The sequence below is a fragment of the Callithrix jacchus genome, chromosome 2 (assembly GCF_049354715.1).
Source record: "Callithrix jacchus isolate 240 chromosome 2, calJac240_pri, whole genome shotgun sequence".
In the NCBI taxonomy this organism is placed as follows: Eukaryota; Metazoa; Chordata; class Mammalia; order Primates; family Cebidae; genus Callithrix; species Callithrix jacchus.
In genome coordinates, this window is record NC_133503.1 from 88,042,189 (window position 1) to 88,069,701 (window position 27,513).

General features: G+C 34.3%; 1 long non-coding RNA gene across 1 annotated transcript in view; it reads right to left on the reverse strand.

The window, feature by feature from the left end:
- Positions 1 to 27,513, reverse strand: part of LOC144581502 (uncharacterized) — a 50,780-nt gene that overhangs the window by 16,327 nt on the left and 6,940 nt on the right. The window contains exon 3 of the long non-coding RNA XR_013532384.1: positions 16,403 to 16,446. This is a non-coding gene — a long non-coding RNA (uncharacterized LOC144581502). The remainder of the gene's footprint in view (positions 1 to 16,402; positions 16,447 to 27,513) is intronic.

A 27,513-nucleotide genomic window follows, 5' to 3' on the forward strand; every position in this document is an offset into this window, starting at 1 on the left:
TCCCAGAACTTTGATCTTAGACTTTCCAGCCTTTATATCTTTGACAAATAAATTTCTGTTGCTCATAAGCTACCAAGTCTATGGTCTGATGTTATGGCAACCCAAATGAACTCAGAGAAGAGTCAAAGAAAGTTTTATAGACAAAATGATGTCCACATTGGGGCATGATGGATGTTTAGGAATTAGAAAAACAGAAAGGAGATCCTGTTAAGGGTTTCAAGAAAAATAAGTAGCAGCTTCTATGACAAGAGAAGTATGAAAACAAAAATAAATTGTTCTGAAAAGAATTCACAATGCCACTAAAGCTGAATATGGGGTTGGAGAGAGGGAGAGACACAGAATCCTAGAAAGATATTTAGAGATAATAAAAATACTTCTAAATCCTCATCTTAAGGTTAATAGACAGCATTTACAAGAAACATAATCAGATTTTTATTTTTAAATGTTACTTAGAGCTGTAGTATGGATGTTGGCCTGGCATATAAGACTAAAAGCAGGAAAAAGAGTTTGATGGGATTGCTATAATACAAGAGAGAAGTAAAGCTTAGAGTTAATTAGAGTAGAAACTCAGCAGTAGAGAGAAATAAAAATATTCAGAAGATGATTTAAAAGTAGAATAGAAAGGGACTAGCAACTGACTTAATGTGGAAAGAGAGGGTGAACAAGTTGAAGATTACTCCTGTTCTGACTTGTGAGACTTAAGTGGATTACCATAGAAATCACCGTGAGTGAAAAAAAGAAAAAAGCTAACGTGAATCAAGAGACAATAAATTCCACAAAATAGATGTGAATTTGAGATGACTGTGGGAAATCAAAATAGAAATATCAAAAGTAGTTTGATATAAGTAGGATTATATTCAGCTCTATTTGACCAAGACAGTGACTTGGTTTATTCTTGCTGTTTGTAAGTGTAGCGCTATCTTTCACCCTTACAAATCATAGTTTGAATGATAAATTAAATAGTATAAGGTTCTGAAGCTGTGGAAATCTATCTGTAATAGAGATATAGATTTTTCAGTTAAAAATACATAGAGGCTAAAGCTGCCTGCATAAATGAGATTAACCATTACCAACATGGAGAATGAGAAAGAAGATGAAAGAGAAAATAAATTTGAAGGTCATCATCGTTTTTAGGACAAGAAAAGGATGTACAAAAAAAAATGAGTCAGAGTTACTATGAGATAAGAGCAAAACCAGAAGCTTATGATCTGAGCTTTCGAAGTTTCAGTTAAAGAAAACATTCAACTCAATAAGCTAAAAACTGAACAAATAATATTGTTTTAAATCGTATTGTTTGAAAATACCACTAATTATTTATCTAATTTATTGTTGATATCTATTTTTGTTGCTTTATTTTACTGCTAAGAATAATTACTGATATAAATTTTCTTGTATAAGTCTCAGTGCTCATGTACAAGAGTTTAATCAGAGTACATTCTAAGATGTAGAATTGCTGAGTATCAGGATGTGCAAATGTCTAACTACACTATATGATGTGAAACTGGTTTCCAAAGAAATTTAACAAAATTATGTTCAGATAAAAGCTTCTGGAAAACTCTACTCTTCCTAATCCTCAACAACACATAGCTTTATCATATTTACTCAAGTAAAAAACCTGTGAATCTGCTGGGCACATAATGGTATCTCATTTAGTTTAACTGTACGTTTTCCTAAATATTAATAAAATTGTAGATCATTTCATACATGTCTTTGCCCTTTGTTATTCTCTTTTCTAAGCTATCTGATTAGTCTGCTGTTGTTTTTCTCTTAAGATAGTCTGTATTTAGTCTGCATAGAAGCATTCTCCTCCTATGTGTTTCTTATTTTTTTCATTCTCTTTAATGTGTCCTTTGATGACACATAGACTTATTTTTAAGAGATTGTAATAAAGCACATGATTGTTCTTATATACTATACATATGTATTTTTATGTACATTTGTATGTGCATTATACATATGTATTTGTGTTATACATATGCATATGATGTATTTGTATGTACATTTATAAATACATTTGTATTTATCAAATATATATTTGCATGTATTATGCATACAAATATATACATACAAACATACATACAAATATGATGAGCTCTAAAAACATTTTGAATTATGCGTTTTGAAATAGCATGAATCTATATTTTATTTTTAACTGTTAAAATATAAAATAATCATCTCTAGCCTATTGAACAACTATATCCAATTTTCCCAACTATCACTAAGAAATATTTAAACACCTATATAACAATGCACTTTTGATGTTTTCATAATTTAAAAAATTTGTAACATCAGCTACCTAATTATTTACTATTTAATGAACTGATCAGTAGATAGGTTTCTTTGCACAGAAACAATATTGAACAATTTATTTTAGAATAAAGAAATGGTGAAAAGATATCAAAGGTACATAAAAATACCAATTACTTTTGGTCAAAATGAACTAACAAATGAGGTTATTAATCAACATTTATTACTAAAGAATTGTTTAAGGAGAAGTTTTTTGTAAGCAAAAGGATCCAGCTCATTGCTGTTTAGTTATAAGTCGAGGGGAGCAAGAGAAAACTGTTAAAGTAATAAGCAAAACAATACATGCCTGAGAGTTCATTATGTCCAATATAAAGATGTTGTGGGAAGAATTATCTTTTCACTTAAGATTCCAGAAGAATAGGTGGATCAATCACATTATCAAAACTATTAGAGATAGACAATCAGAAGGAAAAATAAACATGCATGCACATATTCAAATACCTATTGTGGGTATATTTACATAGGATTATTTATTCCCTGACAATGTGAGGCTATACTTGTAATTAAGTTTTAAAATATGATGCTTGTGTTTAAATCATAGTCATGACACTTGGAGTTATCAATAGGGTACATGACATAATTTCTTTTACCAAAGATTCAGTGTCTAGAGTGTGTGGTTCCTCTACAACAGAAAATGCTTTTGCCAAGTATGCAGATTTTTTGAGATTATTTCTCTCAAATCATCTAATACATTCTTTGAAACTTAAACTTCCTGAGCAAAACATTTATCTCACCAAGTATCACTTTTGAATGTTCAAATGTCCAGTGTTATTGCTATATCAACATGGTAATACATGAAATCATTCAGCAATGGCTATCCATGCACTGCACATGATGGTTCTCTAGTTTTGTAAAAATAATAAAATTTGGCATATATACACCATTGAATACTATGCAGCCATAAAAAATGATGAGTTTGTGTCCTTTATAGGGACATGGATGAACCTGGGAATCATCATTCTCAGCAAACTGACACAAGAACAGAAAATCAAACACCACATGTTCTCACTCATAGGTGGGTGTTGAAAAATGAGAACACATGGACACAGGGAGGGGAGCATCACACACTGGGGTCTGTTGGGGGGAAATAGGGGAGGGACAGTGAGGGCTGGGGAGTTGGGGAGAGAGAACATGGGGAGAAATGCCAGACATAGGTGACGGGGAGGAAGGCAGCAAATCACGCTGCCATTTGTGTACCTAGGCAACAATCTTACATATTCTTCACATGTACCCCAAAACCTAAAATGCAATAAAAATAAGAGATTGATAAATTCCTGGAAAAATACAATGTTCCTAGCTTAAATCAAGAAGAATAAAATAATAATTATTATTATTGTAATTATACCATGCTAGAAACTCAAGCTTTCAAAAGACAATGATGTTATTTTATTTAATTTCTCAAGAAATATATCAAGAAGGGAAAAATATATTCTTGAGAGTTATATGCATGGCCAAATTTACCTCTTATAGGGATTAACAACTCTCAATATGCTTTATCACTTTAAATTTTTTCTTCTAATCAGTGGCTTATATGGGACTTGAAGGCTTTCATGCTTTGTTTAGAAACTTTTGTACTTCTTGAAAACTTTTGTTTTACTTAAAAATATAGAAAGATTATGATGGTATTACACATATATTAAAATAATCTGAGCTTTACATCCTATTAAGAGAACATCTAAAATACTACAGCATTTCCTTCTATATCCTTGATATGCATAATATTTAAATTTTTACATGCAAATCTATTATGGAAGAAGTTCCACGTCTGTATAGAATATAAATAGTCACAAAGAATATTGCTCCCACCATAGCAATGAGAACTGATAATATACAAAAATTAACTTTTTCTTTAAAAGGCACCCTGTAGATGACATCGAAAAGCAATGAGGCTAACCAAAGAGTGACGACCCTCTCAGAAGAAAGATGTGACACACAAACCATTTTATTTTTGGCAGAATATGGCAGAAAAAAGTAGTCATCTTTAAAATAAATATGAAAATAGTAATATTTTCAAACACGTCTTAAAGAACAATGCTAGCTAACATGACAGTGTACAATCTCAGCTAACTGTGGACAAAAGGGAGGAGTTTGCTTAAAGCACAATGCTAGCTAGCATGACAGTGCACAATTTCAGATAGTGGTGGACACAAGGGAGTTTGCCCCATTTGCCAGATCTTTTCTATGAGCTATTTCCAAGCAATAAAGATGGGAACAAGGGCAGAAGACTTGAGAGAGCCTTCTTCAGTGGTGCAGGTGTGCAGGACCTTTTAGGTTTGAGGTTGGGTTAGTAGATTGCTGAGGATCCCAACCACTTTATAAGCCTGACATGAGTATAAGGTTGTTGTCATCTGCCCCTGGGGACAGGTGAAAAACCTACACTGTACCTTGGTATGATATGAGGCAAAACCAGCATACTTCTAGGGAAAAAAACAAGAAGTCTCCCACACCAGGACTCTGATCTTAACCCAGGAAAATATTTACTGCCCCTTGGGTAAGGGTAGGAAATCTATCTATGGCCTTGATCTGCATAAGCAGAGATTGACTGATTCCAGGGAAAGGGTAAAGCTGAGGAGTCCAGGCCCACCTGTCCAACATGCTGCTTGACACTAGGCAAAAGCTATCTGTCACTAGGGACAGGTAAGACCTACTGGCCACAAGGTTTCTGCACTCATAAATGTAAAATATGCTACAGCATATGTACTAGGTACAGTGTATATACTAGGCAAAAGTTATCTGTCACTAGGGACAGGGGAAGCAACCTGCGCATGTCCAAAACCTTTCACCAATTCAAGGTAAAGATTAACTTCTGGGGAAGGTCAGGAAACCTGCCTGTATTCTAGAATTTAACAGAGTAGGTGTAAGAGTGTGTCTATAGGATAGTCAAGATTGCCGAGTCAAGTCAAATTTTGGGTCAGCATATAAGACCACAAGACCTAGCTTATACTTCCTTTGCCAGTTGTGGATCTTGCACTTAACACTTATTGCAGTCCATGTCTTTGGGGAGGAGGTTGCATTAAAGATTCTTCTGTGTTACTTCTCTTTTTCCTTTCCTTATTATTTAAGAGATGTACTCAAGAGCCTGATTTACAGTAATCTCTATCTCCATCCATTTATCACTTGATGGGTATTGGCATATCTCATCAGATAAAATCCACTTTTAAATCCAATAAATAGTATTATTAAAGCTCTAACTAAATACTAATAATGGATGTTATGAAAATTAATTATAGAATCTGTGACCTTTCATAAAAATATAATGTCATCGATGTTCTCATATAATATTCTTATTACACATAGCACACTATTTTAATATCATTTTCATTATAAATAAACACTTTTGTTGTGACTGGAACGGTGATACTGAAAAGTCTTATTTTTATTTTGCTAAAACTCTGCATTCTATGTTGAATATGTTTAGTGGATTATTTTTCTCTATAGTAAAAAAATTTGAATGTTGCAAAGCAAATACCTATTTTCCCAGCCTCAAGAAGAAAACAGTACATCAAAAATAAAATAAAACTTACATTAAAAGTAAAATCATCAAAATAATTCATAATGAAATAAAAGCATGCACAATTTGAAATAGTACAGAACAAACAACTACTTCACTGCTTTTGTTACCACAGGAATCATTTGCATTTTGAAATAAAGACAATTCCCTATAGATGCAACACAAAAATAGTATCAATGTCATTTCCACTGAAAAATGCAGATAAAGAGCGTCTAATTTATATTTTCAAGATTTACACATTGTTAACTGTGGGTTTACCTTATAGACTTCTCTTTCTCTTTCCTAATCCTCCATCTTATTGAGATTGGGAAGTAAAATCCTTCACAGAATTATCATTTGAGTATAGGTAAGTATTAAATTTTCTAGGTCTAATCTGTTGTATACTGGCTATGCTCTGGAGTGAACATCTACATAAGAGACCCAAAAGTCTCCACCACTAACTGTGATTTGCTTCCACAGTTTCTGATTTCAAGGAAAGGGATATTTAATATGCTAGGCTATAGTTTTCCAATGGCAAGTCAATCACTAGGCTATTGACAACAGCCTGAGAGATAAGAGACATGTAACAAGTTTCTTACAAGGGAGCATTGGTCATAATTATCAGAATGACCTTGAGTTCCACTTAATGAGAAGGCTGACCACATCTATTTTTGGTACTTACATAGCTGCTGCAGAGGCTGAAGAGGCACAGTAGTTTAGTAGTTACCATTTTGTTTCAGCTTAGCTAAACCATCAGTGAACCAGCATAGACATTAAGAGAAATCTTTGTGCACCATGGACCTACTGAGTCCTAACCTTGCTTAACATAGTAGAATGAGGAATAATATTTGTGCCAAGAAACAGCTGCCACTTTTCCATGTCCTAATGAGATGTTTCTGGGCCAGACCATTGAGTCTCTTAGTACACTACTTGCATTTGTCAAGTGAGGTTCTTTCCTCCTTGTTAATCATCAGGTCTAAGTTTACCCACCCCAAAATGGGAATACAAAAATAGAGAGAAAAAGGCATCAGGTGTTGAGTTTTAAAAAGCCAAGAGCAAGCTATAATTTCTCAGAAGAATTAGACTTTGTGTGCAAGTCAAAGAAGAGAGGAGTAAAATCTCCTAAAGGGAATTTCCAGGTAGCATCTGCATCTCTTTGCCAGATAATCCAATTGGCAAAATCATCAGTCAAAATCATTAAGAGATGTGCAGCTCAAAACTGACATTAGGATTAACTTTTCTCAGTCATCTCCATTCTACTCTTCAGCCCATTCAATGATGTTAAAAAAAAAACTCAGATGGTTTTCAGTTTGAAATTTTCTAATTATTTTTGTAATACCTATTTTTCTTTTAAGAAGTCAAAATTTTCCTATCATGATTTCCCTTTCTTCATGCATTATGTTTAGGATATCTGCTTCAAAAGTCTGGCAATTCTAACAATATCAGAGTCATCTTAGGTCTGAAATCTGCTGATTGTCTTTTCCCTTTAAAGTTATTGAGATTTTCCTGTTTTATTATATTACAAATATTTTATTATATTTCCTGTTTTATTTTATCATGTATTAGGATCACAACTTGGACACTGTGAATATGATGCTTACAGTTTGGTTGTTCTGAGGTCCTCTGGAGAACGTTTTTTCAGGGAATAAACACAGTTAATTTATTATAAAAATAATAAATCCAGTCTTCTGTGGGCTTTGGGTCTAACGTCAGTTTAATTTAAAAAGTTTTTGCTGCACTATTCAGGTGTGTTCTATGTATTTACCAAAGGGCATTATTGGTCTGGGTGAGACTCTACCTTTGTTCATAAAGCTTTTTCTAGACTGCTCTGGGCCATTTTTATTCATGCAAAGCTCAGGGTGAGTCCAGGACGTTCTTCACAGATTTTTTTTCAGCTCCTCCTCCATGATTCCATTCCTGAGTACAGTCAACTTTTAGTTTATTTCTTCCTGATTGGGGAATATTCTCTTCTTGGTTTTAATCATTTTGATAGATGATATTTTCCATTTTTGTAAGTTTATATTTGAGAATATTCAGTTCAGTTTCAACTGATATGTGTAATATCCTGCACATTTTCTAGCCTCTTCTTTGTTGCCAGTGCTGTGACTTAGAAGTCCTCACAAGTGTTCAATAGTCTAACACTTACTGTTTCTCTTTCTCTTTGTTCTGGTAATTTTGTAGATGCTTTTGCAAACATGGTCTTTTTTGTTTTACTTGGTAAATCTTTTTTTAAAATTTTTAGTTTTTGTAGATACATAGTAGATGTATGTATTACTCTGTTTTCAGGCTCCCAATAAAGACATATCTGAGCTGTGTAATTTATAAAGAAAAAGAGGTCTAATGGACTCACAGGTCCACGTGGCTGTAGAGGCCTCACAATCATGGCAGAAGGCAAAAGGTGTATCTTACATGGCAATAGACAAGAGAGAATAACAAAACTTGTTCAGGGGACTCCCATTTATAAAACCTACTGATCTCATGAGACTAATTCACTATCAGGAGAACAGCACAGAAAAGACCCACTCCTAAGATTTAATTACCTCCCAGCAGTTCCCTCCCATGACATGTGGGAATTGTTGGAGCTACAATTCAAGATGAGATTTTGGTGGGGACACAGCCAAATCATTTCAGTGTACATATTTATGGGGTACATTAGATTTTTATTTTACACCCATAGAATGTGAAATAAGCACATCAAGGAGAATGGGGTGTCCATCTTCTCAAGCAATTATCCTTTAAGGTACAAACAATCCAATTACACTCTTTAAGTTATTTTAAAATGTAAAATAATGGCTGGGCACAGGGTGGCTAGCACCTGTATTCCCAACACTTTGGGAGGCCAAGGTGGGTGGGTCATTTGAGGTCAGGAGTTCAAGGCCAGCCTGACCAACATGGTGAAACCCCATCTCTACTAAAAATTCAAAAGTTAGCCAGGCATGGTGGCATGCCTCAGCAGTCCCAGCTACTCAGGAAGCTAAGGCAGAGAATTGCTTGAACCCAGGAGGCAGAGGTTGCAGTGAGCCCAGATCGCACCACTAAACCTCAGCCTGGGTGGCAAAGCAAGTCTCTGTCTCAAAAAAGAAAGTACAATTAAGCTATTATTGACTATAGTCACCCTATTGTGCTATCAAATAGTAGACCTTATTAATTCTTTCTGTTTTTCTGTATTCCTTTAACCATTCCCGTGCCCCCTAATATCTTCCCAGCATCTGGTTACAATCATTCTACTCTCAATGTTAGTGAGTTCAATTGTTTTGAGTTTTAGCTCCTATTGTTCTCCCTCCATACTTGAAAACAACTGGGACATTATGTGGTGGACACGAAAACTTTGTAGGAATGCTTTTTCTCCACTTTCAAGTTACATGAATGTGTGATATTCTCTATCTTCTAGAAAAATTAGAAAACTCATTAAAATAATTTGGCCTCAACTATTTTCCACACTCAGAATATTATAGTCATCCTTTATTCTTGATTTTTAGCATTTCTCTACTGTTGTCATAGACATGACTGTATAATTTCACCTTGTGACCATTGTGTGACATGCTGTCTAGCCAAGCACATGATCCATTTTGACAAATGTCCATGTTTATGTCAAAACAAGAATTCTGCAGCATTGTGTGTTCTGTGTACGACACTTATGTCCATATGTCAGTTGTAGTCTTTGAATTCTTCATTGTCCTCTATAACTTTTAGTCTGCTTTCTTATATTCACTGAGAACAATTTGGTAAAATTTTACACTATTGTTTTGAATTAGCTAATTTCTGTTTTAGTTATGTCAATTTTTGCTTTATATATTGTCAGTCTGTGTTATTAGATACATGAAATTTGAATTGTTTTGTTTTCTAGCCAGACCAAAGCATTCGTTACATGAAATTTTCCTCTCTATCTCTAGCAGTGTATGTATCTGGTCTCAAAAATCTATTTTTACTTTATATTTAAAATGGGTCTTGTGAGTTTCATATAACTTTTGATTTTTGTGGTTTTGTCCCATGAAAGTCTTTATCTTTTATCTGGAATTGTCTGTTAGGATTTATCATCTTTACTATACTTTGTAGATTAAATCTGCCAACTAATCATGTTCTATTTATCCAGTTTCTCTATATTTCTTTGCTTCTATTTTTTTTTTTTGCCTCCTTTCAAGTTAAGTACTTTTCACCATTACATTTTCCCCATGTGGGCTTCTTTTAATATACTTTTCTTTTAACTATTTACAGAAGGCTTATCCTAAAAATTATAGTTTATATTCATAATTTAATAGATGTAAAATAATTGAAATGTTTTGCAGCTTTAACATGTTAACTCTACTTACCTCCCTATTGCCTGTTTTATTGATCCTATGTATTTTAATAATACCAAATTTTAAACTAAGACACTACTATTGCTCTGAACAATGTTCAATTAGATGACCCTCCTTTTACTTCTTCTTATTATTTTTTTTTTTTGCATTTGGATTTTAAAATGGAAAGATAATATTTTCATTCTGCTTAAAGACTTATTTAGAATTTTCACAAGTTGGATAATTTAGTGATAAATGTTCTCAGATTTTGTCTAAAGTTATCCTTATTTTATCTTTATTTTTGGAAATTATATTTTGATAGGCATAGAATTCTAAGTAGACATTCATTATTTCTTTTGAGAGTTCAGCTGCCATTTTTATTTTTACTCATTGTGTGTGGTTGTCAGCTGTTTTACAATAATGTGGTTCTGTGTGATTACTTTGTGTTTATCCTACTTGGGATTCATAACATTTCCTGAATTTATGGGTGGATATATTTTAGCAGTTTTGGAATGATCTTAGTTACTCTTCCTTTATTTATTGTGTCTGTCTCATGTCATCTCCCTTTAGTATCCCAATTATGCACCTTCTAAACCCTTTAACCATGTTGTATATATTACATAAAGCTATACTTAACATTATCTGACCTCTGTAATATAGTCCAGAAATTTTACACTGGATGGTTTTCCAGTGTAATTCTTTGTCTTCAGCTTTATTTAATCTTCTGCAAAATCTGTTTTGTATTCTCAATTTTTTTATTGTGTTTTTATTCGATACTTTTATTTGATAAGTTTTAAAGGTTATAGCCCTCTTTGGAATTCTCCAACTTGTCTAATATTTTTTATGAGTACATTTAAGGACATTTCTATGTGTGTCTGTTTTTATTGTTTCTTTTTTTGCTATTGCTTTTCAGTTACTTACTCAAGTTCAAGAACGTCAAGCTTTTATTGAATGTCAGACATTATAAAAATTGTAGAGATCATTTGAAACTCAAGATGATAATGTGTGATTCCAGAGAGGATTATTCTTTTACTTTTAGTGTAAATATAAATTAGAAGCAGATTGTTTTGATTCAGTACAGCATTTGTTAATTTGATGCAAATATTTTACATTTGTTAAGCCGGCCTGTTATTGGATAATATTAACCCCCATGAATAGCCCTTGGTGAATCACAATGGACAGTCTAGGGTGTTTGTCTGGGCTAATCTTCCTTGGATGCTCTTCACCCTTGGGTTCATGAAATTGTCTACAGTTCTACTCAGCCAATCAATGTCTTAGTCACCAATTTCCACTCAGCTTCTCTGCTTCCATATTCATTTCCTCTGTGCTTCTTCATATTTTTTGTCTCACATAATTTAAGCTACTTGGCTTCTAGATCTGGCTGTTTCGGCTTAGAAATTATTTCACTTTAAGGTAAATATCTACTCAGAATATTGTACTCAATTCTAAACTTAAACTCTTTCCTAGATCTTGGCCTTTGTTCTCAGTGCTTTGGTATATCTTATATACTCATGTGCTATTTATAAAATTATTTCTAGATTTTTCAGTCATAGACTAGAAAGACTGATACAAACTATGCCTACATATCTGGAAACTAAAGGCATGCATTTTAAAATATATTTATTTATTCACCAAGTTCTTTTGAACACTTACTATTTATCTATTCAATATTAATTTATTGAGAACTTACTAAATGTCTGCTACTCTTCTAGGTACTAATGATACCCTAGTTAAATAAAGGCTGATCCTGTCCTCATAAAATTTACATTTTAATATGGGTGTGTGAACCAAAACAATCCAAATATACACACATAACATATTATTTTGTAGGTAGATAACACTGAGTAATTAAAGGTAAAAAAGGACATGAAAATGGGTAATAAAAGGGAGTGCATTTAGACAGAATGGTTATAAGTTTCTCTTCGTGGAGGTAATATGTAAGAGCAACCTGAACAAAGAGAGGCACTGAACTATTTGAGGAAAGATAATATAGAGAGAAAAGAGAAAGTGCAAAAACCCAAAAGGAGTCTGCTTCTTTTTCTTGAGATCAGAAAAAAGTCCAATGTCCTAGAACAAAATTATTAAGGGTGATAAAAAGGGAGATTTAGAAAATGAGCCTAGATAGATTTAGGAGACAGAGCATGTAGGAACTTTCAGGTCACAGCAGTAACATGGCATTTTATTCTAACTGCAAGGAGAAGCCATTCGAGAGTAATAAAATGTGGCTTAATGTTTCAAAAAAGATTTCCTTAACTGTTTTGCTGATGATAGACTTAAAGAGGCAAAATAAGATATAGGAAGAGTTCTTAGGATACTATTCTAATATACCAAACAAGATCATATGTTGACTTACACAAGGATGGTATTGGTGGAGGTGGGTAAAATGGTTAGATTTGGCTTATCCTTACAAGTTAAAGCATCCTAGTTGAAGTTAAGAATGGATTGGAAGTGAGCTTGAGAGAAAGGGAGATGTCGAAGTGAATTTTCCAATATTTATTGAAATATTCTAAGAATGATGGCATGGGAAACTAGGTTGTGTCTAGTTTTGAAAGACTGTGGCTTCAGTTTTGGTTTGTAAAGTTTAAAATGATATGAGTTGTTCAAGAGGAAATATTGCATAGGCAATAGGTGACACTCAGATTCAGCTTTGAGTTTGGAGCTAGGGATATAAATTTAAGTTTTCTCTTTCTCTCTACATACATATATATACATATATTTGTGTATATATACAATATATATATTTGTACATATATATGTATATACACATGCATATACAAATACATATATACATAGACATCTACATATATATTTCATATATATTTGAGTACAATTACTATATAAATATATACTACATATATATTTGAGTGTTATGTAATTCTGTTACAAAATAATGTATACTATACACACACACACACACACACATACACGTAGTAATAGCACTCAAATGTATATCCCTAGCTCCACACATATGTATACAATCACATGTGTGTTTGTGTGTCCCTTTAAAATGTTAAAAGTTATAAAATTCTTAGGCAGTTAATGTAAAAAGAGAATATATATTGGATGAATACCAAATATTAGAGGTTTAAATGTTAGGGGTTTGAGGTTGAAAAATTAGCAAATGAGTCTGTGAATGAACTCCTGAGACAGGAATTCAGGAGGATGCAATGTCTTGAATTACAAGGTTATTATTTCAAGAAGATAGTGTCAAATAGTACAAAAAATTTTAATAAGGTGAGGACTGGTCATTGACCATTGACTATAGTTTTCCTTATTGATAGATGCATGGTTCACAATGGGAATTATGAAAGGACATGACTTGTACCTTCAAAAGGTTTGTAATTTGGTTTGAGTGGAAAGACAGCTATCACATTAATACCAAATAAATGAAAATTGCATTGCTGTGAAGTTTTTCAAAGTAAAGAGTTTATAATGTTAAGAGAAAAAAATTTAATTCAGTTATGTAGGTCAGATAATAATCCATTTCAAAAGTGATAGGCTAATAGCCAAAAGATGAATAAGAGTTAAAAAGTAGTTAAATTGGGAAAGAGGAAAGAAGGAAAAATAGAACAGCTACTATAAAATATCAATGACAAAAAAGGGTACTGAAATAATGAAGGACTGATAGACTCAAGAGAGACCAAATCATGTAGGTCTCATTCATTCATATTAAGCAGTTTCGTCTACATACAAGATAATAGAGATCCCTGTAAGGATTTAAAGCAGAGAACAAACAAGACTGAAATTTCTGTTTTAAATCAATCACTGTGACTAGGAGAGGTTAGCATGGGTAAAGGTCAACACTTAGAAAATTATGGCAACTGCACTAGCAAGAGAGTCTAGTACTCAACTAGAACAGTTGGGGTGGTGATGAAGATAGATGGAAAATGGCATATTTAATCTGTACATCTTGTTTTCTATTTTTGTCCTTTTGGGCTTTTGACAAGGCATGAACTGAATTAGAATCTTATACTTTTATGGATATATCATGAAACAGGAAGTATAGACTGAGTTAAAATGCTTTCAGAAATTTATATTATTCTACATTGACTTATTTTCAGTAATTATTTTTTGCCTGATGAGATAAATGGCACATAAAACCATTAATATAAATAAAAATATTAGTAACAATTTATTAGAAAATAATCAATGTAATTTATTAATAAAGGTTAATTTTGAAGATTAGAAACAAGATTCAATACAGTGTCAGCAATATGGAAGTCAATACTATAACTTTAATACCTATAGTTACATTTATTGAGTGTTACTAAGCACTAATAAATGTTGTAAGAAATTATTTTTTCTTTCTTTTAAATTACCCTATGAGATATGAGCTGTCATTACACTCTTTATTTTGGCAAGGAAGCTGAGATTAGAGAGTTTAGGTAACATTCTCAAGATCATATAGCTACAAAATGAAATCATGGGATTTTAATCGAGGAAGAATGAGTGCTTTAAATTATTACATTCTAGTGCTTTCCAATACAAAGTGGAAAAAGTTATAATCTTAATTTTAAAAAAGAACTAGATGTTCTCAATATGTTTTTAAATTTGATTGTCCAAATAATGTAATTTCCTTATTCTCTAATTCATGTTATTGTTGTAGGCACATTTAATACTAAAACTGAAAAACTTTAATAGTTTGAAATAATGGTCCTTCAGGAACATTCATACATCTTAAGGTTGCTGAAATATATTTTTCATAAAACTTATTTTTTAAAATGCACATACTTTTTAGAAAAAAAATTGTAAAAGTTATGAGATTGCCCACTTCATATTTCACATGCCAGGGATTAGGCTCTCATCAGACACTAGCTTCCAATACTATCCAAACTGCCCTGAGGGGAAGACTATAGACTGGCATGCTTGCCTGAGGGCATAAATATTGTAGAAATGAAATGGCTAAGATGGGGCCAAGTCATCAGGGGACATGGGAGAGTGTTCGCTCAAAAAAAAAGTTACTCTAGTCTTAGCATTCTGCAACTCTTATATTCTGCAACCATTGCCCAGGGTAGCACTAGTCACAGATTAGTGGCCATCAGTCCAATTAGAAGGTCAACTTATCTATCCATAAGCAAGGGAATAGACCTCTCCTCATGAATCAGAGAATGCCTCTACCACAAAGGTAATAGTAGATATCTTATTTATACACACCCAGAAGAAAAATGTACATGGGGAGGTGGAAACCTGTGAAGGAATTTATATGAGTCAGGCAAGTAGAGCCTAAGTTACCTAAATAATCAGATTAAAGTACCAGACTTAATTAAAATTTAATGTAACTTTTTCAATAGATAGTGTATTAGTCCATTTCCATGCTACTGATAAAGACTTACTCATAAAATCTATAAGCTAAAAAAAAGTCTCATCTATGCATGTATTGTAAACAATTTGTGTATTAAATTCAGACAATTGCCATCAAGCATAGTATAACTTTTTACTATATGTTAGATACTTCCTATGAAAAGAAAACGTGTACATACATATAAGAGAACATTTTTCAGCTTTATAAAGGAAGGCATTCCTATCTTTCCCTCTTCTATGGTTTGGATATGACTTATTTGGCTCAGCCAAGTATCATGTTGAAATTCGATCCCCAGTTTTGCAGGTGGGGCCTTGTGGGAAGTGTTTGGATTGTGGGAGCAGATCCCTCATAAATGGCTTGGTGCCATTCTCACAAGACTGAATTCTGGCACTTAGTTCCCATGAGAACTGGTTGTTAAAAGATCCTGGCAACTCCTCCCTCCCTCTTGCTTCCTCTCTTGTCATGTTATCTGCACCGGACAACTCTCTTTCTCCTTTTGCTATGAGTGGAAGCAGCCTGAGTCTTTTACCAGAAGCAGATGCTAGCACCATGCTTCTTGTACAGTCTGTAGACCTGGGCACAAAATAAACCTCTTTCCTTTATAAATTATCCAGCCACAGGTATTCATAGCAATTTCAAGGAGACTAAAACCCCTTCCATTTCTTCACTGGTTAAAAAAAAGGAGTATTACAGCATGGGCCTCCCAGAGTTGTCATGAGCATTTAATAAAAATATCCATATTGATAATTTAGCTCAATTTAACTCACTTTCTATTAAATAGTAAGCTATGAATATAACTTAGATGTGATGATGATTTTTAGCTGAAGATAACACTTTTGGAACTCCTAGTCATCTTATTTTCTAGAATTGTAAGCAGTATAATTTTAAGATTAGAACCACTCTCAAAATTGTTTTGTCAGTTGATATGTTAACCAGTCTATGCACATATTATAAGCAATTTGCGTTTTAAATTCAGACAATTAACATCTAATGTAGTTTAATTTTTACTGTATGTTAGATACTTACTTTGTAAATAAATAAAAGCCACTTGATAAATGTCTGCCGAATGACTGAAGGGAGAAAAAGAGAGAAGAAATGATAAAAGAACAAGTGATTTGACACTAATCCAATATATTTATGTTAAAATGTATAGATAAGTGTTACAGTAATATTTTATATAACTTCTAAATAGCCTACATTATAAACTAACCAAAGCTAGATAGATAACTAACATATATTATCTTTAACAATTCAATATTGACAGGGCTATATATCAGAAAATGTCCTAGCCACATTATATAGCACTTTTCATAGCCCTTTTTATATACTTTTTCATAATTAGTATTTGCAAGACATATTATGAATGTAAAAACTGTGCAATAAGATTCTCATATTAATCTAAAATTACATATATAGTGATATCTACACATTAATATTTTTAATCTACACTAATTATTAATAAAACATATTTCTCAAATTAATTATATAATAACAGTGATAACAGTTCCTGCTGCTTGTATTCTAAAAAGTTAGCAGGCAAGTCATATAACAATATGCATCCTATACTTCAGTTTTCAAACATTTTGGTATGAACTATTTGGAAGCCTAGTTCAACTAGTAGATAAAAGTCTAATAGCAAGAGTTAAAGTGGGTAGGAAGGACAATTCCTCAGTTAAGAAAAGAAAGTTTGAAGCCATATTTGATATTCATTGTTCTATACAAGATCCTTCATAGTTCTCAGAGGAAAAATCAACACACCTGGAGAAAATGACCAGGTGGGAGTATTAGCGATGTTACTCTCATAAATAGCAACTCCAGAAAATTTTTAGAGATGGCTTCACTGCTGAATTTTACCAAATACTCAAAGATGAACTAATAGCAATCCTACTCTATTCCAAAAGATAGAGGAGGAGGAAATACTCCAAAACACATTCTACAAAGCCATTATCATCTTTATGCCAAAATCAGACAGAGACACCAAAAAAAAAAAAAAAAGAATGAAAAAGAAAATTACAGGATCTGATGAACATTGATGCAAAAGTTTTCAACAAAATACTAGCAATCTGAACTCAACAACACGTTAAACAGATCATTTGTCATGACAAAGTGAGATTTATCCCATGGATCCAAGGATGGTTTAACATATGCAAATTAATCAATGTGATACATCGTATCAACAGAATAAAAGACAAAAACCATATGATTACATCAACTGATGCTGAAGATGCATCTGACAAAATTCAATGTCCCTTCATTATTTAAACCCTCAAAAAACTAGGTATAGAAGGAAAATACCTTGGTACAATGAAAGCTGCATATTGACAGACTCACAGCTAGTATTAAACCAAATGAAGAAAAACTGAAAACCTTTCCTTTAAGATATAGAACATGACAAGGATGCCCACTTTCACCCCTACTATTCAATATAATACTGGAAATCCTAACTAGAACAGCAGACAAGAGAAATAAAGTGCATCCAGATTGGAAAGGAAGAAGTCAAATTATCCTTGTTTGCAGATGATACAATCCTATATTTGGAAAAAATCCTAAAGCATTTGCAGCCTTTTTAATGCCATAATACTACATAGAAAAATTTTATTAAGTTGTGTGTGTTTATGTGTTTAGATTTGAAGACTGCCAAGTATAGCCAAGTTTGTTTTTTAATGGATTGCATATTATAATTCTAAAAGGAGAGACTGAAGAAAATAGAAAAATAAAGAAATAGTTTGCAAAACATGAATCTTTTTTAATTTCCCATTGAGGTAAGAATGATGTTTTAAAAGTAGACAACAGAGACACTTTTAACAGATGGAACTGTAGAAATGACTTGATTTAAGAAAACACCACAAAGACTTCAATGATCAATTTCAATAGTGAAAAATATGTGTGGGATAAAAGCATTCTCAATATTTTCCCTTTCTCAAAGCTATTTCCTCTGAGGAATCCTGAAAATACTGGAAAGCTTTTCATGAGTTGGTGGAATAGTGCACATAGGGGAAATAGTTATATTTGTGAGCCAAAAGTTCTTATCAATATTTTACCAATCCATTTATTTTTAATCAGCTATAAACATGTCTCAGGAGCTTTTAAAATGTGTGTACTATTAGTAACTTAACTGTAAGTTTCACCAAGCAGACTATATCAAAGCTAAAAGAATTGTTAATTGAAGACCTCAATATTACTCTTATTAACAAGTTAATTCAGTGAAATCATTAAGATAATTTGGAACACTTGTAATCTGTAATCTACTTAATATACATATTTTTCATGTTCCAATGTTGCACTGGGTTCTTGCAAACCTGGACATATATTTTATAGGAAGTTCTTTCTAGTCCATATACCATTTTCTAAACACTTTACAGAGGTATTAGTGATTCTTATTCCATAGTTTCTTCAATCCTTATCATGGTTCTGCTGTTCTATTATGTTTGCAGTATTAATTTTAAAGCAAGTTGCAACACATTGTATTTCTCCATAGTTATGTAGTGCTTAGGTTCTTTATACAATTTTGCATTTTCTGAGTGTTTGAAATAATATTTAAAAAAAGTTACTAATAATTAGGTAATAAAATACCTTATCAGATACTAGCACTGTAGAAACAAATGTTCTGTAAATTGATGCTTGACAAAAATACAAAAATAAAAAAATACTGGTAAAAAGAAGATGTAGAATGTTCCCAGCACAAAGAATGACAAATATTTGGGATATGGAATCCTAATTAATACGATTTTCTCATCATATGTTGTATGCACATATTAAAACTTCACAGATATCCCAGGAATATGTACAAACATTATTTATTTATAAAAAAATTAAAATATGCCATTTGTCTTAGGCCTAATTCTAAAGCACAGAACATTATAATGAGTGCCTAACTAGTTTGTCTTATGTAGTTTTAATTTACACTGAGTTATATTAAGAATTGAAAAATTTAGTTTTTCCTTTTTATACAAACAGAAAGGACTCAAAATTTTACTGGATTCACCACCACTAAGCATAACCAACAGAGGATGCGCAGAAATGCACTTGCTACAACATATCTCTAAAATTATTTTCTGATGGGAATATGTTGGTAAATATTTTATTGGATAGTAAATCACACTGCTAAACAATTTTTAAAAATAGTGTACAAGATTAGCTTACACTAAGGACTATTTCTGTCCATTTTAATGACGAAATGAGTATAGAAAGATAAATCTTTTGCTGTAGAAAGTCAAGGTAACTAATGACAAAGTTGATTTTTTCTTCTCAAATTGGGAAATTAGGAGGTAATATTAATATTGCATGATCTGCACATGTACCCCAGAACCTAAAGTACAATTAAACACACACTACACACACACACACACACACACACACACACACACACACACACACATATAAAAGGTGTGAATCAAAAACAAATTACCTAGTGAAGCTATACTATTTTAGACTTAGCCAGGTTTAGGACAAATTATATAAAATAAGATAAAATGGTATCCAAATAATCAAGTGCTATATACTATTTATAATCCCTCCCAAATTTATATTTTAAACCCTAATCTTTAATAAAATGATATTTAGATATGGTCCTTGGAGAGGTAATTAGGTAACAAATTTTAAGCCCTCATGATAGAATTAGTGCTCTTATAAGAAGAGACAAGGCATGAAAAAGAATACTTTCTCTTGCTTACTCTCCCTCTCTGATATAGCTAGATGGCAACTGTCTAAAAGTCAGAAATTAGATTCACCAAACACCAGAACTGCCCTCTTTTTGAAGTCTAGTTTAGATACATCAATCCAAAGTAATTTTAATTTATATTGAGTTATAAATTAAACTCAGTAATTTAATTTGATCAGCCTCTAATCAAGAACTGTCTCTGTAAATTATCTCATCCTTATTTCTGCATCCAATGTTCCATGCTTTTGGGGCATATTCAGGGTTAAAGTTATTCAAAACAATGCACAATTTAAATACTATAGTGCTAATGTAGTTGTGTTTAATATTTGCCCTTTTATTGATATATGCATATTTACATATTTGGGGGGTAACTGTGAGTATATATGACATGTATAGAAAGAGTAAATGATCAAGTCAGGGTGTTTAAGGTATTCATCAACTTAGTGTTTATCATTTTAATGGGTTGGTATCATTTCAGGACCTATTTTCTGGTTACTTTGAAATATGCATAATATTGTTACTATATATATATGTCTGTGCTATACATATATGCTATAAATGTGTGCTATAGTCACACATATGTTCATTGCAGCTCTATTCACGATAGCAAAGACATGGAATCAATCTAAATATCTATCAATAATACACTAGATAAAGAAAATGTGGTACACGTACACCATGGTATACTATGCAGCCAATAAAAAAATATAAGACGGTCCTTTACAAGGACATGGATGGAGCTGGATGCCATTATCCTTAGCAAAGTAATGCAGGAGCAGAAAACCAAATACCACGTGTTCTCACTTAGAAGTGGGAGCTAAATAATGAGAACAGATGGACACATAGAGGGGAACAACACGCACTGGAACCTATCAAAGAGGGCAAGGAGGGAGGAGGGTGAGGATCAGAAAAATATAACTAATGGTTACTAGACTTAATACCTGGGTGATGAAGTAATCTGCACAGCAAACCCCCATGACACACATTTTCCTAAGTAATAAACCTGAACATGTACCCCTAAATTTAAAGTTTAAAAAATAAAAATAAAGATTAACTTCAAAAAAAGAAATTGAATCTGTTTCTCTGTGTCCATTTGTACCTATAACCAAATCTCTTCATTTTCTCCTTTCCCATACCCACCCCTTCACCTTCTCTAGTATTTAACATTTGATTTTCTCCATCCATGAGATCAAGATTTTTAGCTCTCAAATATGAGTGAGAAACTTACTTGTCTTTCTGTGCCTGGCTTACTTCACTTAATATAATGACCTCCAGTGTACACATGTTGCTATAAGTAACATGATATCATTCTTTTTATGGCCTAATAGTATTTTCTTGTGTGTACATGCCACATATTCTTTATTTATCTCTTGATGGGCACACAGATTGATTCCATATCTTCACATCTGTAAATAGTATTGTGATACATATGTGAGTTACTTTTTCTCTACATCTTTAAGCATGTTATTTCTGTCTCATTAGTGACCTAACATATGGTCTATCTCTAAGAATAATCTATGTATTGAGAAAAAGAACTTGTATTGTGTAGCAGTTGCACAAAATGTTTTGCAAATATTTGTTAGATCCATTTTTTTCTATAGTTCAGATTAAGTCTGATATTTCCTTGTTGATTTTCTGTTTGGAAGATCTGTCCAGTGCCGTAAGTGGGCTATTGAAGTCTCCAGCTATTATTGTAGTGGTGTCGATCTTCCCCTTTAGCTCTAATAATATTTGCTTTATATATCTGTCCCTTATTAGAGCTCAAACACTGTGTTGGGAAATCTGGTGGTCTCGTCAGAGGTCAGGCAGGGATGTTTAGGACTGCTGAACTGACTCTGTTCACTACCACCCCTCTTGCCAGGTATTCTGTCCCAGGAAGGTAGAGGCTTTATTTATAAGTTCCTGACCAACTGCTGTCTTTTTTTCAGAGATGCACTGCCCAGCAATGACATCTAGTGAGGCAGCCTGCCTGCAGCTGCTGAGCTGTGTCCAGCTCTGCCCAGTCTGAACTTTCCAGCAGCTTTGCTTACACTGTAGGGTTGAAGCCGCCTACTGGAGCCTCAGCAATGGTGGACGCCCATCCCCCTACGGAGGTTGAATGTCCCAGGTGAAGCTCTGACTGCTGTGCTGGCTTTGAGAATTTCAAGCCAGTGGATCTTACCTTGCTGGTCTCCATGGGACCCTCTGGGCCAGAGATTGGGACCTTCTGAGCCAGACCACTTGGCTCCTTGGCCTCAGCCCCCTTTCCAGGGGAGTGAACAGTTCTGTCTCACTGGCATTCCTGGTGCTAATGGGGTATAAAAAAAACTGCTCTCATTACCTGGATTTCTGCCCAAAGGGCTGCCCATTTTTTGTGCTGAAAATCCAGGGCCCTGGTGGTTGAGCAGGTACTGGAGGGAATATCCTGGTCTGTGTATTGTGAATACCATGGGAAGAGCGCAATTTCTGGGCCAGAGTGCAGGGAACAGTCTCTAATGGTTTGCCTTGGCTAGCAGAGGGAGTTCCTCCACCCCTTTTGCTTCCTGGGTGAGAGGACATGCCACCCTGCTTCAGCTCACTCTCCTTGGGGTGCAGACACTGTCCAACCAGTCCCAATGAGATGAACCAGGTACCTCAGTTGTAATGTGGAAATCACCTGCCTTCTGCTCCGATCTTGCTGGGAGCTGCATATGGGAGCTGTTCCTGTATGGTCCTCTTGCCCAGGAACCCTATAGGTAGTTTCTTGCAACCATTTATTCAACTGGTCAAAATGTATGGAACAACCATGAGTTCTGCACTGAGTCCAGCCCCCACAAAGCAATCCGACTCTTCCTCTGACTATTCCTGTACTAAGGGGAGTGTGGGGACTCCTGAAGTAGAAAATCATAAAATAATGCAGAGGCCTCAAAAGCAGGCATATGTCATTCCCCCATTCACAACTTTCCTGTCTTTTTATTTTATTTAGAAATTAAATCTCCACTCCTTTCTAAGTTAGAAGACCTTACATGATATCAACTCTAGCCTTAGCTTCTTCCTGGCTTTCTTCCCATAAGAAATTGCCAGACTCAGTCTCTCCCAGAAATTTGGTCTTGCTCTTCCTTGCCTGGAAGACTGTTCACTCACATCCTTGTGTTACTTTCATTTCATTCATGAACAGAGTAAAACCCTACTTTCTCTGAGAAGACTTCTCTGACCATCTTCTCTAAAGCAGCCTTTCCCCTTTGCTGCTGTCACTTTCTACTGCCTATTGCTTGTCCTGTATTAAGTTTGATCAACGTGATTATTTCTCAATATTACATTCAGTATACAGTTGTCTATTGCCTGACCTTGACATACAGTATAAACCTAGGGCTGGGGTTCCAGTTGATGCCATATCCCAGGCACCAAAAATAGTGCCTGAGACATGTTTAATACTATTTCTGAATTAACTAGGAGACTAGGGATATGCTCTGTTTACTTTATCCTCTATTTAGAATTAGAAGTTACCTATTTTAAATTTCATGTTATAAGATGATGTGTCTCCTTCCTGAAATTTCCATTTGTTTAAAATATATTATAACAATAATATGTTGTTATTTACATATATTATATATCTTATAAAAAGAATATATTGTTTAAAATATAAATGTGTCTATCTGGCGAAAGATGAAGCTGTCAATTATTATTCTATCTCCATCTTGCTCTGGATATGATTTCCTGCTAAGAAATGAATTCTAAATAAAAGATACTATACATCCCAAATTGCTTTTTATGATAGTTTTACAAAATTGAAATCTAAAAATGACAGAGAGCAATAATTATTATGCAAATGCAGATAAAAAATTGAAACTACACAAATTCTTAACAGAAATCTAAGTGTAATTTAAATTCTCAAAATCAAAGTTACATACCATATTAAAAAATAAAAAAGTAAGATTATGTGATGATCTCAAGAAATTCAGAAATAGCATTAGTTAAAATCTAATATCAATTCCTGATTAAAACAGAAAAAACTCTCAGCAAACTACAAATAGAAAGGGACTTCCTTCACTGCCAAAATGGCTTCTACAACCAATTTAGTTATCATTATACTTACTTGTGAAAGAAAATGGGTTTTCACATAAGATTAGGATAAGAATAAGAGTGTTTTCTATCAAGAAATCTAATTGACGGCTTGGTGCAGTGGCTCATGCCTGTAATCCCAGCACTTTGGGAGGCCAAGGTGGGTGGATCACGCGGTCAAGAGATCGAGACCATCCTGGTCAACATGGTGAAACCCCATCTCTACTAAAATACAAAAAATTAGCTGGGCATGGTGGTGCGTGTCTGTAATCCCAGCTACTCAGGAGGCTGAGGCAGGAGAATTGCCTGAAACCAGGAGGCGAGGGTTGCGGTGAGCCGAGATTGCGCCATTGCATTCCAGCCTGGGTAACAAGAGCAAAAATCCATCTCAAAAAAAGAAAAAAAAAATCTAATTGACATTGTTCCGGCAAGCCAAAGACATAATTCATCCAGATTAGAAAGTAAGAAGCAAAACCCTCTTTACTGTCAGATGATCATGACTATTCCTGTGTATAAAATTCTGAGATTTTCAAGAAGCACTAGAGCTAATAAGTAAGCTTAGCAAGTTTGCAGAATACAAGAGGTAATATGCAAAAATTGATAGTATTTCTTTTTTTTTTTTTTATTTCTTTTTTAATTTTTTATTGGATTATACGTTTTGGGGTACATGAGCAGAGCATGCAAGACAGTTGCGTAGGTACACACATGGCAGTGTGCTTTGCTTTTCTTCTCCCCTTCACCCACATTTGGCATTTCTCCCCAGGCTATCCCTCCCCACCTCCCCCTCCCACTGGCCCTCCCCTTTTCCCCCCAATAGACCCCAGTGTTTAGTACTCCCCTTTCTGTGTCCATGTGTTCTCATTTTTCATCACCCACCTATGAGTGAGAATATGCGGTGTTTCATTTTCTGTTCTTGTGTCAGTTTGCTGAGGATGACGTTTTCCAGATTCATCCATGTCCCTACAAACGACACGAACTCATCATTCCTGATTGCTGCATAATATTCCATGGTGTATATGTGCCACATTTTTCCAATCCAGTCTATTATCAATGGGCATTTGGGTTGATTCCAGGTCTTTGCTATTGTAAACAGTGCTGCAATGAACATTCGTATACATGTGTCCTTATAGTAGAACGATTTATAGTCTTTTGGATATATACCCAGTAATGGGATTGCTGGGTCAAATGGAATTTCTATTTCTAAGGCCTCGAGGAATCGCCACACTGTCTTCCACAATGGTTGGACTAATTTACACTCCCACCAACAGTGTAAAAGTGTTCCTTTTTCTCCACATCCTCTCCAGCATCTGTTGTCTCCAGATTTTTTAATGATCGCCATTCTAACTGGCGTGAGATGATATCTCAATGTGGTTTTGATTTGCATCTCTCTGATGACCAGTGACGATGAGCATTTTTTCATATGATTGTTGGCCTCATATATGTCTTCTTTCGTAAAGTATCTGTTCATATCCTTTGCCCACTTTTGAATGGGCTTGTTTGTTTTTTTCCTGTAAATCTGCTTGAGTTGTTTGTAAATTCTGGATATCAGCCCTTTGTCAGATGGGTAGACTGTGAAAATTTTTTCCCATTCTGTTGGTTGCCGATCCACTCTAGTTACTGTTTCTTTTGCCGTGCAGAAGCTGTGGAGTTTCATTAGGTCCCATTTGTCTATTTTGGCTTTTGTTGCCAATGCTCTTGGTGTTTTGTTCATGAAGTCCTTGCCTACTCCTATGTCCTGGATAGTTTTGCCTAGATTTCCTTCTAGGGTTTTTATGGTGCCAGGTCTTATGTTTAAGTCTTTAATCCATCTGGAGTTAATTTTAGTGTAAGGTGTCAGGAAGGGGTCCAGTTTCTGCTTTCTGCACATGGCTAGCCAGTTTTCCCAACACCATTTGTTAAACATGGAATCCTTGCCCCATTGCTTGTTTTTGTCAGGTTTATCAAAGATTGTATAGTTGTATGTATGTTGTGTTGCCTCCGGTGCCTCTGTTTTGTTCCATTGGTCTATATCTCTGTTTTGGTACCAGTACCATGCTGTTTTGATTACTGTAGCCTTGTAGTATAGTTTGAAATCCGGTAGTGTGATGCCCCCCGCTGTGTTCTTTCTGCTTAGAATTGACTTGCCTATGCGGGCTCTCTTTTGGTTCCATATGAAGTTCATGGTGGTTTTTTCCAGTTCTGTGAAGAAAGTCAATGGTAGCTTGATGGGGATAGCGTTGATTCTGTAAATTACTTTGGGCAGTATAGCCATTTTCACGATATTAATTCTTCCTAACCATGAACATGGAATGTTTCTCCATCTGTTTGTGTCCTCTCTGATTTCGTTGAGCAGTGGTTTGTAGTTCTCCTTGAAGAGGTCCCTTACGTTCCTTGTGAGTTGTATTCCAAGGTATTTTATTCTTTTTGTAGCAATTGCGAATGGCAGTTCGCTCTTGATTTGGCTTTCTTTAAGTCTGTTATTGGAGTAGACGAATGCTTGTGATTTTTGCACATTGATTTTATATCCTGAGACTTTGCTGAAGTTGTTTATCAGTTTCAGGAGTTTTTGGGCTGAGGCGATGGGGTCTTCTAGGTATACTATCATGTCGTCTGCAAATAGAGACAATTTGGCTTCCACCTTTCCTATTTGAATACCCTTTATTTCTTTTTCTTGCCTGATTGCTCTGGCTAGAACTTCCAGTACTATATTGAATAGGAGTGGTGAGAGAGGGCATCCTTGTCTAGTACCAGATTTCAAAGGGAATGCTTCCAGTTTTTGCCCATTCAGTATGATATTGGCTGTTGGTTTGTCATAAATAGCTTTTATTACTTTGAGATACGTTCCATCGATGCCGAGTTTATTGAGGGTTTTTAGCATAAAGGGCTGTTGAATTTTGTCAAATGCCTTCTCTGCGTCAATTGAGATAATCATGTGGTTTTTGTTTTTGGTTCTGTTTATGTGGTGAATTACGTTGATAGACTTGCGTATGTTGAACCAGCCTTGCATCCCTGGGATGAATCCTACTTGATCATGATGAATAAGATTTTTGATTTGCTGTTGCAATCGGCTTGCCAATATTTTATTGAAGATTTTTGCATCTATGTTCATCATGGATATTGGCCTGAAGTTTTCTTTTCTCGTTGGGTCTCTGCCGGGTTTTGGTATCAGGATGATGTTGGTCTCATAAAATGATTTGGGAAGGATTCCCTCTTTTTGGATTGTTTGAAATAGTTTTAGAAGGAATGGTACCAGCTCCTCCTTGTGTGTCTGGTAGAATTCGGCTGTGAACCCATCTGGACCTGGGCTTTTTTTGTGAGGTAGGCTCTTAATTGCTGCCTCGACTTCAGACCTTGTTATTGGTCTATTCATAGTTTCAGCTTCCTCCTGGTTTAGGCTTGGGAGGACACAGGAGTCCAGGAATTTATCCATTTCTTCCAGGTTTACTAGTTTATGTGCATAGAGTTGTTTGTAATATTC